This window comes from Crinia signifera, chromosome 3, assembly GCF_055691185.1.
Source record: "Crinia signifera chromosome 3, ASM5569118v1, whole genome shotgun sequence".
Lineage (NCBI taxonomy): Eukaryota > Metazoa > Chordata > Amphibia > Anura > Myobatrachidae > Crinia > Crinia signifera.
In genome coordinates this window covers 276,501,527-276,516,526 of record NC_139219.1, presented here as the reverse complement: position 1 = coordinate 276,516,526, position 15,000 = coordinate 276,501,527, and positions in this window count along the sequence as shown.

Genomic DNA, 15,000 nt, shown 5'->3' with positions numbered 1-15,000 from the left:
ATTGCTCTTGGAGAGGAGAAAGAAACATATGTAACTCTTTTTATTACAAAGAGTTTTTATTGCCGGTCTATGTCGACATGCAATTCAGTCTGTGTCAACATGAGATAATATTGACAATTTGCTGATTGGTAAATCAGGTTAAGGCAGGTTAAAGTGCTCCGTTGAAACAATGGTGAATCAATAGTGGTTTTAATACACTTGAGACAGTCAAAAGGAGTACTGCCTGTCAGCACATAATGGTTTTAATGGTCACTGGTTTAGAAGTGCAGTTTTAATATACTCTTAAAATGGTTATGAATTAATTGTATTCAGACACTGTTTGTTAATAGCGTTTGGTCAGTGTAGTACAATTAAACAAATTAACAATTAAGCAGAGGTACTGCCAAAGGTTGGTGGAAAATAATCTACCTGTAATATACACAGTTGTCAGAATTCAATTGAGGGTAGGGGCACTAGAGGCTGTAAACGGTGAATAAGTTACAGCGTGCCCTCCTATGGATAGTGCGTGCACGGAGTGCGTGCACGGAGTGCAGTAATAGTGCTAAGTACGATTGCCGTGGATATGTAAAGGTCAATCACTAATTAGCAACAGGTTTCTGCCCCCAGTTAATTGTTATAGGGTGGTCACAAGTTGTCACCAAAGGTGCCTACTGCACGGTGATAGAACAGTGCGCATAGCAATGAAGGGTTCCTGTGGGTTAAAGCATAAATCAAAAATACATCCTAGTCAGATGCGAGTCACAAGAGCGTCACCGCTAGCCGGCGTACGCTTCGCATTTAGCTTTTTCAAGGCCAACCTGACAGGCCTTTCTGACGTGTTTAAATACCCTATCAGAGGGTGGGCGTGAGTATCTCAGAGTCCACTGTATCGTGAGTGTCCAATCATTTGCTAGCTCCTTCTACGGAGCGGCGTATGGACGTTCAGTGGGCTTGGTTACATCGCTTGATGGGCGTGAGTATCTCCAGGTTCAGTGGCTAGAGAATGCTGTGTTCAGTCACGCTGCGTATAGAGATTCTTGTAATATTTTGACCAATGGTCGGATCATCCGAATGCAATGGGCGTGGTAAATACAGATGTTAACTCTGATTAACATATAATACATAGTTGACTCTGCGTGTGCAATCATATTGTACATATGTTTGGCGATCTGTTCTCCAAGCAGTAATAGCCGTCTGGGATGGAGCATAAAATATGTTTATAGACTTTACCAGTGTACGTGGCAACAATGTAGGATGAATATCCCTGGAGTGCTAGAGAGTGAAAACTGATAGGTGCAACGTTAACATATGTCTTGAATAGTGCATGTAAGTTGGATTTGAGCAGTTTTCTCAAATAGCTGTTTGCTCATAAACCAGTACAATATGTTGCAAAACAAAATGTATACTTTGTATCTGTTTGTCTCAGTAGTGGTTTCCCACTGACTGATACAGATAGTCATAAGGGAAAGGAGAAGGCTGCTAGTATGGTCATATTGATTTGAATTACTTCAAAACCCTTTATATACATCAATGGTGATGCGAATATCACACCTATGAATGGGGTTAATGTCTATACAAAGGGATATATCATATATATCTTATTTGATAAAATGTAATGATATAATCATATTGGTTAAAAAAAAATAATAATACATGGACATGTAGTGTTGTGTTATAAATTAAATTAACACACTGTACATAGAGATAGTGTCTGGTTGTTAATAATAGAAGTAGGATGTGATGAAAAAAGCGTGCATGTTGGAAAGGGTGTGTATTATGGATATGCATTTAATAATAAAATAATATAAATAATTAAATAAATTAATTGGTGTTGTGTGTGACTGGCAATGTCAGTCTCAGTCATAAAGTTGTGAACGATAATTTGTGAAGTTAAATGTGGGTGACAGTCATGGCCCACATCCGTTTTGATTAAATGGGAGGGAGGTAGTGAAAAAAAAAACCACAAACAACAAGTGTGACACTTTAAGACAAAAAATGTGTGAAGTAAAACTGTGCAGAATGGAAATTGGTCACCCCCTTAAAGGTGAGTAATCTGTGAGTGGTGAATTAATGGTAGAGAATAACTCGTGAAATAAAATTTTTTTAATTTTTGATATGTTTATTATTTCTTTTGTCGACAGGGGTTGTGTCGACAATTTGGATTTCATGTTGGGATAAAGTGGAATAAATATGGTATAGTCTCTGCATTCCTAGGTGTGCAGATTATGAAGAGTAAATCGATGTGATGGGTTTATTGAAGGTTTGTCGACAAAGAGTCTACCTGATAATGTCGACAATTCTTGAGTTAGTATAGAATTTTTGCAATAAGACATCTATTTACCATAGATGCACTAAGGAGACATACATTTAATTAAGAAGCAGGGTATTAAGAGAATTATTAGGAGTGTTTAAGTATGTTCCAGGAAGGAAATGATATTATTATGTCAACTTTTTCAGAGGTAAGCTGTATATTTGTTCTCCTCATTAAGACCATGTGGGAACATGGCATCCAGTAAGAAGATGAGTCTAGTCTCCTGTCTCAACAGTTCCCTATCTAGATCACCTCTCCTGATCCCCAAGTTGACTTTCAAAAGTCCATGTGCTTTTAACCCCGTAGGGTCTTGTTGGTGACAGCGGTCAAAATGACGGGCTACTGGAGTGAGTGTCTTCATAGCTCTTTTGTCTTTCTGAGCATTTTTGATACTGTTGACATGCTCCAGTATGCGTTTTTTGAGGGGCCTGATTGTCTTGCCGATGTAAATTCTGTTACACGGGCATTGCAGGTGATATACGACCCCTGCCGTGTCGCAAGTGATGTTGTCCCTAATTATCCATGTATGTTGGAATTTATCCTGATATGTATCTTTGGTGACCATGTACATACAGGCTTTACAGGTGCCACATTTGCGTGAGCCCTTTCTTGTTTTATCAGGCCCTTTGACCTTGTCCAAATGGCTGTGGACTAGTATGTCCCGTAAATTTTTGCTCCTCCTCCAACTGATATCGATTTTATTACCTAGGATGGGAGATAGGTCAGGGTCAGTCTTGAGGATATCAAGATGTTGGTTGAGTATCCCTTGAATGTCACGCCATTCTTGGCAGTATGTTCCTATAAATCTGACCTTTTGGTCTTCTTTTAGGGTTTTATTAGCCGGGATGAGTAAGGATTCTCTTTTGACCCTTTTGGTGTCATTGTAGGCCGCTTTGATAGCTCGATTGCTATATCCCCTTTCTTTAAGACGGTCGCCAAGTTCGTCAGCTCTTTTTAGAAATGTTTTCTCATGTGAGCAGTTGCGCTTGGTGCGCAAGAACTCTCCCTTTGGTAACCCCTTAATGACAGGGGGGAAGTGGGCGCTTTTGAAATGTAATAATGAGTTTGTGGCCGTCTTTTTCCTGAACATGTCCGAGGAGATAGTTCCATCTTCTTCTATATTTAGACGCAGGTCCAGGTAGTTGACCCCCTCCTGACTCATTTCATAAGTGAGGCGGAGATTGAATCGGTTGGTATTGAGGATGTTAATGAAGGTTACGAAAAGGTCCGCATCTCCCTCCCAGATGATTAATAGATCGTCTATATACCTTAGCCACAAAAGTATGTGGTTGGTATATAGCTCATTTTGTTCGTGAAATACCACCTCCCGTTCCCACCACCCCAGGTACAGGTTCGCGTATGTCGGAGCACACGTGCTCCCCATAGCGGTCCCCCGCACCTGGAGGTAGAAGGCCTCATTACACACAAAATAATTCCGTTCAAGGACGAATCGCAGCAGTTGAATAATGATGTCATGTAAGTCGTTTTCTCGGTCCATACTTAGGAAGTACCGTGCTGCGTGGATACCTTGTTGGTGTGGTATACTCGTATAAAGGCTTTCCACGTCACACGTGATCAGCCAAGAGTTGTCATTGAGAACCACATCCTGTAGTTTTTTGAGGACATCCATAGTATCCCTGACATAGGAGGGCAGGGTGACTACGTGTTGTCGCAGATGGAAATCGACAAATTCACTAGCCTTTTCCGTCAACCCTCCTATGCCAGAGACAATTGGCCTGCCGGGTGGTATCTGTTCATGTTTGTGAATTTTGGGGAGTAAATACATGGTTGGAATGCGGACATTTTTTACCAGTAGGAATTCATACTGATTTTTAGTGAGGACCCCATTTTTGTATGCTGTGTCTAGCATGAGGGAATAAGATTTGAGGAAGTCGTCAGTGGGGTTGAATGTTAACCTCTTATAGCAGGTGGCATCTCCCAATTGTCTATCCAACTCCTGAATGTACAGATCCCTAGACCAGAGGACTACATTCCCCCCTTTATCAGAGGGTTTGATAATGGTGTCATTCCAGTTCTTAATTTCACGAATGGCTTTTTGCTCATCTCGGCTTAAGTTACTAGAGAAATGACGTGGGCCTTTGTCTCTCTGTAGTTTGTCAAGATCTCTGCTAACTACATCTACAAAGGTTTTGACCACTGGACAGATGGAGAAATCTGGATAAAATGTAGATTTTCTCTTCGGTTGTTGGGTGTGTATGTCTGGTCCACTGGGTGTCTCATAGTCAGCGGTCTCGTCTGTGTTTTCACGTTGGAGTTCCTCTAATGCTAGTATCGCTAACCTCTCTTCATCAGTATACCACAGATTATATAGAGGTCCTAAGTGGTTAGGCTCAGATGTATGTGGGGATGCCCCCGTCAGTCCTATTTCCCCTTCTCTATCCTTTTTGCTGAAAAACTTTTTAAGAAGTAATTTGCGTGCAAAAAGATGCACATCCTTCTCATAATTGAATCTATCAAAGGATTCTGAGGGGGAGAAGGACAGGCCCTTCTGTAAGACAGTAATCTGTGAAGATGTAAGTATATGGTCTGAGAGGTTAATGATTTTAAGTGAATTTACAGGGTTTTCTAGTTGCGATACCTCCGCCGTTCTCTGTGGTCCTCCCTCCAATCTCTCACTTCTCGTTTTTTTCTTCTGCCCCCTCCTTGTCCTGCCATATCTCTTCCTAGGGTTTCTCTGATATGGCCAGGGCTTGCGCCTAAAAAATTCCTCTGTGAGGTGCCAGTGGTGGGGTGATCCTGTCCTGACTCATTCCCCGATGATTCTAATTCTGAGCTGCTGTAATTGCTCGAATTATTGGTTGGGGGTCGTTTCTTATTATTAGAGTTCCATCTGTATACCCGGTCATTCATAAAGTCATTAATGTCTCTCTGCATTTTGCCCTTTTTTCTACTGATGATCTCCTTCTCTAGGTTGTCTATCTCATTTTTAAATTTCATATAGGTCTTTTGAAATTTGTCTAAGCTTTCAAATGGTTTGAGTTTGCTGCTGAGCGCCGAAATGTCAGCAGTGTACTGATTGAGGATGGTTTCATCGTGTCTGACCAAAATGTTAATAAGCTCAAAGGAGCAATTAGTAAGGGCTCTTTCCCACTCGCTTTTAAGTGTAGGTGTTGCCAATTCGAACGAGGGAAATACCCTTGGTCTTAAACCTCTGGGTGTGACTTTTTGTTTAATATAACTTTCGAAAGTCATTTTGTTCCAAAATGTCTTGGTTTGCTTTACCAAGATCATTTTGAGCTGTAAGAGGTCATTCATCCAATCCTCCTGTGAAGTATTGAATTGAGACATGTCTTTTTCTAGCATGGTCTCTCTGCATTTTCTCAGATTGGCTTGTCTGAGATCCATTTCATTGCTCAAGCTAAACTGGGGAGTAGCATTCATGGATATTTCTGGGTTAAGCATGATTTGACCTGGAGTAAAAACACTACAGATTAAGGCTTGGTCGGGTTGGAAATGAGGTAAGTAAACTCAATTATGAAAATATCTTTAACAATTTTATAATAACTTGTCCGTGCTGAGTAGCCAAGAACGTGAAAGAAAATATTTCACATGTAATAGGGCAAAACAAGAGTGAGTTTGCTACTCGCACAGGACCCTCAAACGTGTTGAGGTAGATAGGTGAACCCCTATTGTGCTAGTGTACACTAATATGTGTTACTCACAAGGGGTGTGCTACCACTGGACACAAATAGATATGAACAAATAACAGAAGAGAAAAGTGTGTCCTGACGTGGTGCACCTAAATAAACTTAACGATTAAAATTTAGCTTTTATTAGTATGTCTTAAAGGCGAAATATAAAAACACACAAACAAAACGAAATGTATGTGGATGTGTTTAAAAAGCGGCGGCTCTTTGACTCCACATCCGTTCTGACTAGAGGTAAGTATCCCCACAGGTAAAATATGCTGACACTTGTATTATTAGTAATAGGACAATGCAGTATAATAGTGTCAATGTAGCTCAAAGCCCTTTCATGCAATTGCGCACATACTGACACCAGTGCGGTAATCAATATAAATATAGATATAAATTATCACAGTTGGCTGGTGACCACCGTTTGATAGACTATCTCTGTGTCATGTAAGACATCATTGGCTCAAATCTGTATAGTTAAGGCTAGAATTGCCTTTATTGTAGGTGAGCCTCTATGTAAAGAATTTGTCTATCATAAATAAGAGTATATCAAGGTTTAGTCTATTCGTATGGTTATACTGAATCGAATAGGCTTATAATTATCAGATATATAACCAATTCAGTGACAGATGAAAATAGTCAACTCAGATACCAATCTACACGGGTGTCAACCGATGCACCTTGGTTTAATCAGGACTCTATTGTGCAGGCTAGAATTACCCTCAATATGAGGTAGCCTCGGTGTAAAATAAGATATATCTGTCTATTTGTATAGGCAGATTATATATAGTACAGGCTAGAATTATCCTCAAAATAGGGTAGCCTCTGTTTTTGATAGTGAACACCCGTCTACTTATTATAGGTAGACTAATATGGGTAGATATGCTATCAGAGTATCTTATGGTGCAAGGAAACGTCAACACATTAATACATTAATCGACCAGCAAAAGTGACGACATATGTTGTAATTCCTTTTATTCCTCTTATTTAGGCTGGAATTGCTCTTGGAGAGGAGAAAGAAACATATGTAACTCTTTTTATTACAAAGAGTTTTTATTGCCGGTCTATGTCGACATGCAATTCAGTCTGTGTCAACATGAGATAATATTGACAATTTGCTGATTGGTAAATCAGGTTAAGGCAGGTTAAAGTGCTCCGTTGAAACAATGGTGAATCAATAGTGGTTTTAATACACTTGAGACAGTCAAAAGGAGTACTGCCTGTCAGCACATAATGGTTTTAATGGTCACTGGTTTAGAAGTGCAGTTTTAATATACTCTTAAAATGGTTATGAATTAATTGTATTCAGACACTGTTTGTTAATAGCGTTTGGTCAGTGTAGTACAATTAAACAAATTAACAATTAAGCAGAGGTACTGCCAAAGGTTGGTGGAAAATAATCTACCTGTAATATACACAGTTGTCAGAATTCAATTGAGGGTAGGGGCACTAGAGGCTGTAAACGGTGAATAAGTTACAGCGTGCCCTCCTATGGATAGTGCGTGCACGGAGTGCGTGCACGGAGTGCAGTAATAGTGCTAAGTACGATTGCCGTGGATATGTAAAGGTCAATCACTAATTAGCAACAGGTTTCTGCCCCCAGTTAATTGTTATAGGGTGGTCACAAGTTGTCACCAAAGGTGCCTACTGCACGGTGATAGAACAGTGCGCATAGCAATGAAGGGTTCCTGTGGGTTAAAGCATAAATCAAAAATACATCCTAGTCAGATGCGAGTCACAAGAGCGTCACCGCTAGCCGGCGTACGCTTCGCATTTAGCTTTTTCAAGGCCAACCTGACAGGCCTTTCTGACGTGTTTAAATACCCTATCAGAGGGTGGGCGTGAGTATCTCAGAGTCCACTGTATCGTGAGTGTCCAATCATTTGCTAGCTCCTTCTACGGAGCGGCGTATGGACGTTCAGTGGGCTTGGTTACATCGCTTGATGGGCGTGAGTATCTCCAGGTTCAGTGGCTAGAGAATGCTGTGTTCAGTCACGCTGCGTATAGAGATTCTTGTAATATTTTGACCAATGGTCGGATCATCCGAATGCAATGGGCGTGGTAAATACAGATGTTAACTCTGATTAACATATAATACATAGTTGACTCTGCGTGTGCAATCATATTGTACATATGTTTGGCGATCTGTTCTCCAAGCAGTAATAGCCGTCTGGGATGGAGCATAAAATATGTTTATAGACTTTACCAGTGTACGTGGCAACAATGTAGGATGAATATCCCTGGAGTGCTAGAGAGTGAAAACTGATAGGTGCAACGTTAACATATGTCTTGAATAGTGCATGTAAGTTGGATTTGAGCAGTTTTCTCAAATAGCTGTTTGCTCATAAACCAGTACAATATGTTGCGAAACAAAATGTATACTTTGTATCTGTTTGTCTCAGTAGTGGTTTCCCACTGACTGATACAGATAGTCATAAGGGAAAGGAGAAGGCTGCTAGTATGGTCATATTGATTTGAATTACTTCAAAACCCTTTATATACATCAATGGTGATGCGAATATCACACCTATGAATGGGGTTAATGTCTATACAAAGGGATATATCATATATATCTTATTTGATAAAATGTAATGATATAATCATATTGGTTAAAAAAAAATAATAATACATGGACATGTAGTGTTGTGTTATAAATTAAATTAACACACTGTACATAGAGATAGTGTCTGGTTGTTAATAATAGAAGTAGGATGTGATGAAAAAAGCGTGCATGTTGGAAAGGGTGTGTATTATGGATATGCATTTAATAATAAAATAATATAAATAATTAAATAAATTAATTGGTGTTGTGTGTGACTGGCAATGTCAGTCTCAGTCATAAAGTTGTGAACGATAATTTGTAAAGTTAAATGTGGGTGACAGTCATGGCCCACATCCGTTTTGATTAAATGGGAGGGAGGTAGTGAAAAAAAAAACCACAAACAACAAGTGTGACACTTTAAGACAAAAAATGTGTGAAGTAAAACTGTGCAGAATGGAAATTGGTCACCCCCTTAAAGGTGAGTAATCTGTGAATGGTGAATTAATGGTAGAGAATAACTCGTGAAATAAAATTTTTTTAATTTTTGATATGTTTATTATTTCTTTTGTCGACAGGGGTTGTGTCGACAATTTGGATTTCATGTTGGGATAAAGTGGAATAAATATGGTATAGTCTCTGCATTCCTAGGTGTGCAGATTATGAAGAGTAAATCGATGTGATGGGTTTATTGAAGGTTTGTCGACAAAGAGTCTACCTGATAATGTCGACAATTCTTGAGTTAGTATAGAATTTTTGCAATAAGACATCTATTTACCATAGATGCACTAAGGAGACATACATTTAATTAAGAAGCAGGGTATTAAGAGAATTATTAGGAGTGTTTAAGTATGTTCCAGGAAGGAAATGATATTATTATGTCAACTTTTTCAGAGGTAAGCTGTATATTTGTTCTCCTCATTAAGACCATGTGGGAACATGGCATCCAGTAAGAAGATGAGTCTAGTCTCCTGTCTCAACAGTTCCCTATCTAGATCACCTCTCCTGATCCCCAAGTTGACTTTCAAAAGTCCATGTGCTTTTAACCCCGTAGGGTCTTGTTGGTGACAGCGGTCAAAATGACGGGCTACTGGAGTGAGTGTCTTCATAGCTCTTTTGTCTTTCTGAGCATTTTTGATACTGTTGACATGCTCCAGTATGCGTTTTTTGAGGGGCCTGATTGTCTTGCCGATGTAAATTCTGTTACACGGGCATTGCAGGTGATATACGACCCCTGCCGTGTCGCAAGTGATGTTGTCCCTAATTATCCATGTATGTTGGAATTTATCCTGATATGTATCTTTGGTGACCATGTACATACAGGCTTTACAGGTGCCACATTTGCGTGAGCCCTTTCTTGTTTTATCAGGCCCTTTGACCTTGTCCAAATGGCTGTGGACTAGTATGTCCCGTAAATTTTTGCTCCTCCTCCAACTGATATCGATTTTATTACCTAGGATGGGAGATAGGTCAGGGTCAGTCTTGAGGATATCAAGATGTTGGTTGAGTATCCCTTGAATGTCACGCCATTCTTGGCAGTATGTTCCTATAAGTCTGACCTTTTGGTCTTCTTTTAGGGTTTTATTAGCCGGGATGAGTAAGGATTCTCTTTTGACCCTTTTGGTGTCATTGTAGGCCGCTTTGATAGCTCGATTGCTATATCCCCTTTCTTTAAGACGGTCGCCAAGTTCGTCAGCTCTTTTTAGAAATGTTTTCTCATGTGAGCAGTTGCGCTTGGTGCGCAAGAACTCTCCCTTTGGTAACCCCTTAATGACAGGGGGGAAGTGGGCGCTTTTGAAATGTAATAATGAGTTTGTGGCCGTCTTTTTCCTGAACATGTCCGAGGAGATAGTTCCATCTTCTTCTATATTTAGACGCAGGTCCAGGTAGTTGACCCCCTCCTGACTCATTTCATAAGTGAGGCGGAGATTGAATCGGTTGGTATTGAGGATGTTAATGAAGGTTACGAAAAGGTCCGCATCTCCCTCCCAGATGATTAATAGATCGTCTATATACCTTAGCCACAAAAGTATGTGGTTGGTATATAGCTCATTTTGTTCGTGAAATACCACCTCCCGTTCCCACCACCCCAGGTACAGGTTCGCGTATGTCGGAGCACACGTGCTCCCCATAGCGGTCCCCCGCACCTGGAGGTAGAAGGCCTCATTACACACAAAATAATTCCGTTCAAGGACGAATCGCAGCAGTTGAATAATGATGTCATGTAAGTCGTTTTCTCGGTCCATACTTAGGAAGTACCGTGCTGCGTGGATACCTTGTTGGTGTGGTATACTCGTATAAAGGCTTTCCACGTCACACGTGATCAGCCAAGAGTTGTCATTGAGAACCACATCCTGTAGTTTTTTGAGGACATCCATAGTATCCCTGACATAGGAGGGCAGGGTGACTACGTGTTGTCGCAGATGGAAATCGACAAATTCACTAGCCTTTTCCGTCAACCCTCCTATGCCAGAGACAATTGGCCTGCCGGGTGGTATCTGTTCATGTTTGTGAATTTTGGGGAGTAAATACATGGTTGGAATGCGGACATTTTTTACCAGTAGGAATTCATACTGATTTTTAGTGAGGACCCCATTTTTGTATGCTGTGTCTAGCATGAGGGAATAAGATTTGAGGAAGTCGTCAGTGGGGTTGAATGTTAACCTCTTATAGCAGGTGGCATCTCCCAATTGTCTATCCAACTCCTGAATGTACAGATCCCTAGACCAGAGGACTACATTCCCCCCTTTATCAGAGGGTTTGATAATGGTGTCATTCCAGTTCTTAATTTCACGAATGGCTTTTTGCTCATCTCGGCTTAAGTTACTAGAGAAATGACGTGGGCCTTTGTCTCTCTGTAGTTTGTCAAGATCTCTGCTAACTACATCTACAAAGGTTTTGACCACTGGACAGATGGAGAAATCTGGATAAAATGTAGATTTTCTCTTCGGTTGTTGGGTGTGTATGTCTGGTCCACTGGGTGTCTCATAGTCAGCGGTCTCGTCTGTGTTTTCACGTTGGAGTTCCTCTAATGCTAGTATCGCTAACCTCTCTTCATCAGTATACCACAGATTATATAGAGGTCCTAAGTGGTTAGGCTCAGATGTATGTGGGGATGCCCCCGTCAGTCCTATTTCCCCTTCTCTATCCTTTTTGCTGAAAAACTTTTTAAGAAGTAATTTGCGTGCAAAAAGATGCACATCCTTCTCATAATTGAATCTATCAAAGGATTCTGAGGGGGAGAAGGACAGGCCCTTCTGTAAGACAGTAATCTGTGAAGATGTAAGTATATGGTCTGAGAGGTTAATGATTTTAAGTGAATTTACAGGGTTTTCTAGTTGCGATACCTCCGCCGTTCTCTGTGGTCCTCCCTCCAATCTCTCACTTCTCGTTTTTTTCTTCTGCCCCCTCCTTGTCCTGCCATATCTCTTCCTAGGGTTTCTCTGATATGGCCAGGGCTTGCGCCTAAAAAATTCCTCTGTGAGGTGCCAGTGGTGGGGTGATCCTGTCCTGACTCATTCCCCGATGATTCTAATTCTGAGCTGCTGTAATTGCTCGAATTATTGGTTGGGGGTCGTTTCTTATTATTAGAGTTCCATCTGTATACCCGGTCATTCATAAAGTCATTAATGTCTCTCTGCATTTTGCCCTTTTTTCTACTGATGATCTCCTTCTCTAGGTTGTCTATCTCATTTTTAAATTTCATATAGGTCTTTTGAAATTTGTCTAAGCTTTCAAATGGTTTGAGTTTGCTGCTGAGCGCCGAAATGTCAGCAGTGTACTGATTGAGGATGGTTTCATCGTGTCTGACCAAAATGTTAATAAGCTCAAAGGAGCAATTAGTAAGGGCTCTTTCCCACTCGCTTTTAAGTGTAGGTGTTGCCAATTCGAACGAGGGAAATACCCTTGGTCTTAAACCTCTGGGTGTGACTTTTTGTTTAATATAACTTTCGAAAGTCATTTTGTTCCAAAATGTCTTGGTTTGCTTTACCAAGATCATTTTGAGCTGTAAGAGGTCATTCATCCAATCCTCCTGTGAAGTATTGAATTGAGACATGTCTTTTTCTAGCATGGTCTCTCTGCATTTTCTCAGATTGGCTTGTCTGAGATCCATTTAATTGCTCAAGCTAAACTGGGGAGTAGCATTCATGGAGATTTCTGGGTTAAGCATGATTTGACCTGGAGTAAAAACACTACAGATTAAGGCTTGGTCGGGTTGGAAATGAGGTAAGTAAACTCAATTATGAAAATATCTTTAACAATTTTATAATAACTTGTCCGTGCTGAGTAGCCAAGAACGTGAAAGAAAATATTTCACATGTAATAGGGCAAAACAAGAGTGAGTTTGCTACTCGCACAGGACCCTCAAACGTGTTGAGGTAGATAGGTGAACCCCTATTGTGCTAGTGTACACTAATATGTGTTACTCACAAGGGGTGTGCTACCACTGGACACAAATAGATATGAACAAATAACAGAAGAGAAAAGTGTGTCCTGACGTGGTGCACCTAAATAAACTTAACGATTAAAATTTAGCTTTTATTAGTATGTCTTAAAGGCGAAATATAAAAACACACAAACAAAACGAAATGTATGTGGATGTGTTTAAAAAGCGGCGGCTCTTTGACTCCACATCCGTTCTGACTAGAGGTAAGTATCCCCACAGGTAAAATATGCTGACACTTGTATTATTAGTAATAGGACAATGCAGTATAATAGTGTCAATGTAGCTCAAAGCCCTTTCATGCAATTGCGCACATACTGACACCAGTGCGGTAATCAATATAAATATAGATATAAATTATCACAGTTGGCTGGTGACCACCGTTTGATAGACTATCTCTGTGTCATGTAAGACATCATTGGCTCAAATCTGTATAGTTAAGGCTAGAATTGCCTTTATTGTAGGTGAGCCTCTATGTAAAGAATTCGTCTATCATAAATAAGAGTATATCAAGGTTTAGTCTATTCGTATGGTTATACTGAATCGAATAGGCTTATAATTATCAGATATATAACCAATTCAGTGACAGATGAAAATAGTCAACTCAGATACCAATCTACACGGGTGTCAACCGATGCACCTTGGTTTAATCAGGACTCTATTGTGCAGGCTAGAATTACCCTCAATATGAGGTAGCCTCGGTGTAAAATAAGATATATCTGTCTATTTGTATAGGCAGATTATATATAGTACAGGCTAGAATTATCCTCAAAATAGGGTAGCCTCTGTTTTTGATAGTGAACACCCGTCTACTTATTATAGGTAGACTAATATGGGTAGATATGCTATCAGAGTATCTTATGGTGCAAGGAAACGTCAACACATTAATACATTAATCGACCAGCAAAAGTGACGACATATGTTGTAATTCCTTTTATTCCTCTTATTTAGGCTGGAATTGCTCTTGGAGAGGAGAAAGAAACATATGTAACTCTTTTTATTACAAAGAGTTTTTATTGCCGGTCTATGTCGACATGCAATTCAGTCTGTGTCAACATGAGATAATATTGACAATTTGCTGATTGGTAAATCAGGTTAAGGCAGGTTAAAGTGCTCCGTTGAAACAATGGTGAATCAATAGTGGTTTTAATACACTTGAGACAGTCAAAAGGAGTACTGCCTGTCAGCACATAATGGTTTTAATGGTCACTGGTTTAGAAGTGCAGTTTTAATATACTCTTAAAATGGTTATGAATTAATTGTATTCAGACACTGTTTGTTAATAGCGTTTGGTCAGTGTAGTACAATTAAACAAATTAACAATTAAGCAGAGGTACTGCCAAAGGTTGGTGGAAAATAATCTACCTGTAATATACACAGTTGTCAGAATTCAATTGAGGGTAGGGGCACTAGAGGCTGTAAACGGTGAATAAGTTACAGCGTGCCCTCCTATGGATAGTGCGTGCACGGAGTGCGTGCACGGAGTGCAGTAATAGTGATGAGCTGGAAAACATTAACTGTTGGTAGCTCTCGAGGACTGGAGTTGGCTACCCCAGACTTAGAGAATGCTTTATACTCTGTATATTTTGAGTTTGTAAATTGCCAAAAATTGCTATCTGAGCAAAAAATAAAAACAACTCCTTCGAGCCGGAAATGAACCAGCGACCTAAGGATTTCTATACCAATCATCTCTACAGTCCTCCGCTCTACCAGCTGACTAATTAATAATTTCTATTCAGTGTGGCTGCTGAAATTGACTGGTGTCAGTCTTAAGGAGGGGAAGAGAATGTGTGTAAGAAAAAGAGAAAACAAGCTGGCATCCAAAAGATTTTGATGCGCTAACAAACATGGATTTCTAGTCCATCGCCTTAACCACTCGGCCACGACTACTGCTTAAGCCTTGCTGTATTTTCACAATAGATTGTCTATGGATTGAGCTGCCTGCACTGAGAAATTGAGGATGTATTGTATTGACCCAAACACACCCAAAACTTCATTCTCCTTTACATTTGATGCGCTAATGGCCTGAACTCGCTATGGGCATCACAGGTTTCAAGTTTTTAAAAACTTG